This window comes from Macrotis lagotis, chromosome 3, assembly GCF_037893015.1.
Source record: "Macrotis lagotis isolate mMagLag1 chromosome 3, bilby.v1.9.chrom.fasta, whole genome shotgun sequence".
In the NCBI taxonomy this organism is placed as follows: domain Eukaryota; kingdom Metazoa; phylum Chordata; class Mammalia; order Peramelemorphia; family Peramelidae; genus Macrotis; species Macrotis lagotis.
The window spans coordinates 96,295,853-96,301,215 of NC_133660.1; positions in this window are offsets into that span (position 1 = coordinate 96,295,853).

The window sequence follows — 5,363 nt, forward strand, 5'->3', positions numbered from 1 at the left end:
ACAATCCAAAAGTCAACTTGAAATAAACCACCTTATATCACTAAAACTCAAATTCAGCATTTGTACAATAAACTAGTTTAAACAATGTATCTTTCAACACTAAACCCATTCTCTATGTATTGTTATTTTGCCCATATGTGATTTTTTTTCATCATTGCTAATAAGGTAAAAGTTATAACATGGAGTTCTAAAAAATTCAGTGAACTCCATTTAGACCTGTCAACTGCACATCTCCATACTCTCACCATCCTAAAGAACTGTCTCAAAAAATCTATAATTTATCACGAGGGATTTATAGAACTTTATGGGTTAGGGAAGAATGTAAGGTCTAAGGATGAACACTAGTTTGGTTCAATTAAATTCAATAGAATTTAACAATCGTGGAGAAAAATTAAGGAAGAATATATGTCTTTGAAAATTTGCTGATTTATCTTTTCCAAGAAGAACAGGGCTAATTCTATATGATTTCACAGCACAAACTAAAATTAAGAGGCAGAAATTATTGGGTAAACTGATTTGATTTAATAACAGGGAAGAATTTTCTAAAAATTAGGGGTTCAAAAAATGGAATGTGTTATCTTATAAAGTAATAAGTGACATGGAATTATATCAGAGGCTGAATGAACAACTTCCAGGGATTTTGTAAAAGGATAATTTAAATTTGGAGTTTATGAGCTCTATATTTTCTTCTACCTTTAAGAGTTTACAATACTAAACAATTTTAAAGATTTATGATATTAAGTCTCATGTGATTAGCACTGGTACTGCTTTTTAGATACTCTGAGTATATTAAGAGTGTTCCAAAAATGTGGAATACTAATGAAAAATTGACTTAGTATTCTTAATTTCTGGATTAATCAAGGCATTTTATTTCTTATACAAGGGAAGAACTTGCACATTTGTAAATAGTTTTCATAGATATGTTCAACAAAACTGAGCATGACAGACCAACTTGAAGAAATACAACTAGATTGAGAAAGTTTTGGATAAAATGAGAGTGATAATGGAAGATAGAAGGGGAGGAGTTAATTCTTCTCCCTTGTTATGGATAAAGTTCAAAATGACATCAATATTTTGAGACAAATTTGTGTGTCTGACTGAGGCAGATCAGACAAATTGGAGCCGGGAATACTTTACCATGGGTTGGGCACAAATAGATTAGATGAACACCTGGGGTCAATAATCTAAATTTACATATGTCATGTTTCCTTTGAGTTGCTTCAATTTTTCCTTCCTCATAGAGAGCAGTCTCCTCACTGATGAGGGCACAGCATGCTAGGTGGTCCTGTGTCAGTGTGTCCAATGCTATGCAACCAGTTCTAAATTTCTCAAGAGAGATTTTCAGGGTGTTTCAATATCACTTCTTCCTACCACATTGTGAGCCCATGCCCTGTGTGATTTCTCCAATTGTTAAAGATTTATGGTATTAAATCTTATATGATTAACTCTGGTACTTCTTGCTTGATAGTTTTGGTTTTTTTTTTTTTTTTTGGTTTTGGAACTTACTTCTCTATTTTTTTAAAGGAAATATTTTATTTACTTTGAGTTTTACAATTTTTCCACTACTCCACAGTTTGTGAAGACATTCCCTAATTGAAGGGCATTCACAAACAGGGCTGCTATTAATTTTTATACAAGTGATATTTTTACTCTTTTTCATTATCTCTTCAGGGTATAGATCCAGTAGTCGTACTGAGGGATCAAAGAGTATGCACATTTTTGTTGCCATTTGGATGTAATTCCAAACTGCTCTCCAGAAAGGTTGGTTGAGTTCACAGTTCCACCAACAATGTATTAGTGTCCCAGATTGCCCACATCCTTTCCAACAATGATCATTTTCCTTTCTGGTCCTATTGGCCAGTCTGAGAGGTGTGAGGTGGTACCTCAGAGATGCTTTAATTTGTATCTCACTAATAAGTAGTGATTTAAAGCAATTTTTCATATGACTATGGATCGTTTTGATTTCCTCATCTGTAAATTGCCTTTGCATATCCTTTGTCCATTTGTCAATTGGGGAATGGCTTGGGTTTTTTTTGAAAAATTTACACAGTTCTCTGCATATTTTAGCAATGAGTCTTTTGCAAATATTATTTCCCAATTTACTACATTTCTTTTAATCTTGGTTGTAGTGGTTTTGTCTGTGCAGAAGCTTTTAAATTTAATGTCATCAGAATTGTCTAGTTTGATTTTAATGATGCTCTCTATCTCTTCTTGGTCATAAACTGCTTCCCTTTCCATAGATCTCACAGGTATACTATTCCTAGATCTTCTAGTTTGCTTATAATATTGTTATTTATGTCTAAATCCTATATCCATTTTGATCTTATCTTAGTATAGGGTATGAGGTGTTGGTCTAATCTAAGTTTCTTCCATACTAACTTCCAATTTTCCCAGCAGTTTTTATCAAAGAGAGAATTTTTATTCCAATAGCTGAATTCTTTCAGTTTATCAAATAGCAGATTACTATAATCATTTCTTGCTATTGTATTTAGTCTATTTCAATTATCCACTACTCTATTTCTTAGCCATTACTACACAGTTTTGATGACTGATGCTTTAATATTAGATCTGGTAGGACTATGCTACCTTCTTTTAGACTTTTTTCATTGAATCCCTGTAAATTCTTGACTTTTTCTTTTTTTTTAATGCTGGAAAAATCTTTAATACTAAAGAAAAATTTGCTTAGAAATCTTTATTTCTGACTTAATCAACCAATCTTCTTTCATATATAAGGGAAAACTTGACCATTGGTACATAAAATTGTTATCAAAGCCATCAATAAAAGTGAGCATGACATACCAATTAAGACTGAAAAAATATAGGATAAAATCAGAGTGATGCTGGAAGGTAAAATAATGATTACAGTATTAGGAGAAGTAAGTACAAAGTTGAATTTATAAGGATCAGGGTATATAAAATGGTACATTCTAGGAACAAGAACAATACAAGCAAACTTTTCATTTACTCATTTACTCTTCCATGGGAAGAAAAATTTCTATCCACATTTTCTTTAACTTAGCAATAAGTGATTTTTTTCACAATTCATTGCCTGTCAAGTTCTCTAGAAGCACAACAAAATAAGAAATAATTAGAGTTCATCATCTATAGTCCCTTTTGGATATTTTCTCAACCCAGGCCCCAGTGCCAAGCAAAATCAGCCAATCACTGCATTCATCCAGTGATATGACCTAAAACTCTACCCATCAGACAGTGGCAAAAAAATAAAAGCTAAATGACATTTTTTACACAGGGCACTGGATTAGCTTTAAAAAAGACAGAAGAGGTGTAAAAATTTCCACTGACTAAATAGTGAGTGACATCACCAGGACCTCAGCTTAAAATTATAGAAACAGGTGATTAGACATCCAGCTAATTGCTTATTAAGTGATACTGTCAATGATCCATCTAGTAATAACTTGCCCAGAATTGGGACTGGCAGAAAGAAACCAGGAAATCAATAAACTCTCTCCGAGGCACATATGAAAGAGTACCTCCCTCACATCTCAAAACCAATCATAGTATCAAAATGGGTGCACCAAATGAGTTGTTTCCTAATTTGGAGGGGAGAGAGAGAGAGAGAGAGAGAGAGAGAGAGAGAGAGAGAGAGAGAGAATGTGTGTGTGTGTGTGTGTGTGTGTGTGTGTGTGTGTGTGTAAGTAACACCAAGTACTGTTCCTTTCTGAATATGCTCCCCCCCAAAAAATTAGGAAAAGTTAATTAAGAACCTCTTTTTATCTTTATCTTTATCTTTTATTTTTCATAAATAGACAACAAAATGTGCCTATAATTCAATGGAAATGTTGACCTAAGGGGATAAAGAACAAAGAGTTTAGGTAAAGAAAGGAGGTTTTCAATATGGTGCACACACATAAACCAGGAAAAATTAAAATAGAGAAAGAAAATTATAAACCTATCTCCCTGATGAATATAGATAAAAAACATTGAATGAAATCTTAGCAAAAAGATTACAAGTTATCATTAGGATAATATATTTTGACCAAGTAGGATTCCTCCCAGGAATGCAAGGTTGGTTCAATATTAAGAAAACTGTTAGTATAATTAATTATAACAACAACAAACCCATAAGAAATTATCTGATTATATCAACAGATGCTGAAAAAGCTTTTGACAAAATACTGCACCCATTCCTACTAAAACACTAGAGAGTGTCGGAATAAATCATTTGTTCCTTAGAATAATAAGCAGTATCTATCTGAAACCATCAACAAGCAATATATTCAATGGGGAGAGGCTAGAGGCATTCCCAAAAAGATCAGGGGTGAAACAAGGATGTCCATTATCACCACTACTACTCAATATCATTAGCTTCAGCAATTAGAAAAGAAGAAAAAATTGAAGGAATTAAAATTGGGAACAAAGAAACAAAACTCTCATTCTTTGCAGATGACATGATGGTATACCTAGAGAATCCCAAAAAATCATCCCAAAAACTACAGGAAAGAAGTAGCAATATTAGCAAAATTGCAGGATATAAAATAACCCCTCATAAAATCCTTAACTTTTCTATATATGATTAGCAAGATACAGCAGGAAGAGCTAGAAAGAGAAATCCAATTCAAAGTAACCTCATACAATATAAAATACCTGAGAGTCTAATTGCCAAGGCAGACTCAGAAACTTTTTGAAAACAATTATAAAACACTTCTCACACAAATTAAATCAGATTTAAATAACTGGGCAAATATCAACTGCTCATGAATAGGGAGAACTAATATAATAAAAATGACAATTATATACCAAAACTAAACTACCTGTTTAGTGCCCTTTCAATCAAAATTCCAAAACATTATTTTAATGAATTAGAAAAGGTTGTAAGTAAATTCATATGGAGAAATAAAAAGTCAAGAATTTCCAGGTATTTAATGGGAAAAAAATGTGCCAAAGAAGGTGGCTTAGACCTCCCTGATTTAAAATATAAAGCATCAGTCATAAAAACTGTCTGGCATTAGCTAAGAAATAGAGTCTTGTACCAGTGGAATGGACTAGGTGCAATAGCAGGAAATGATTATAGTAATCTGCTGTTTGATAAATGCAGAGTCCAGCTATTGGAATAAAAAAAAATCTCTCTTTGACAAAAACTGCTGGGAAAATTGGAAGTTAGTATGGAAGAAACTTAGATTAGATCAACATCTCACACACTATAACAAAATAAGATTCAAATGGATACAGGATTTAGACATAAAAAACAATAGTATAAGCAAACTAGAAGATCAAGGACTAGTTTACTTGTCAGGTCTATGGAAAGGGAAGCAGTTTATAACTAAAGAAGTAATGGAGAACATAGCTAAAAATAAACTAGTTTATTACAATTACATTAAATTAAAAAGGTTTTGCACAGACAA